Consider the following 613-nt stretch of genomic DNA (forward strand, 5'->3'; position numbering starts at 1 on the left):
AGATGTAATAGTATAAATATATATATATAGATATATATATATAATTAATTAATTAATTAGAAATTTTAATTCTCCTCTTGACCCTAATTCTAGGATCTGTATCCTATTCACTTTGATTTTCATCTGATTCTCAGTCTCTTGATACATTATTGTATCGAAGTGGATGTAAATTAGTCATATAAATTAAAAAAAGATTCCTTGTTATACGGAATCCGACACATTCAGCGGAGCGAAGTAGCATTCCAATCTTACCGCGCACCGCACTTAATTCAATGATCAAGCAAGACGCGGAATCATAGCTTTAAGAATCGGACCGGACCGGTCGATTTGACTAAAAAATCGATGAAACAGTAGTCTGGCTGGTTCAGTTGATAGTTTGGATCGAAAGCACAATTAAACCGTAATTTAAAGTTTTTTAGGGATTTTTTTTAGTATTTATTGTTATAATTTTTTAGGGTAAAACACCTAAATAAATCAAAGAGCCACTAATATTATTCAATAGTCTCAAAATGAAAAACGTTATGTAGATGTCCTTATGCATATATCTATGTAAATTAAATTGATTTAATTCGAAGTACACATTCTCATACTAAATCGAATCAATTTGAGTCAA

This window comes from Arachis ipaensis, chromosome B10, assembly GCF_000816755.2.
Source record: "Arachis ipaensis cultivar K30076 chromosome B10, Araip1.1, whole genome shotgun sequence".
Taxonomy (NCBI): Eukaryota; Viridiplantae; Streptophyta; class Magnoliopsida; order Fabales; family Fabaceae; genus Arachis; species Arachis ipaensis.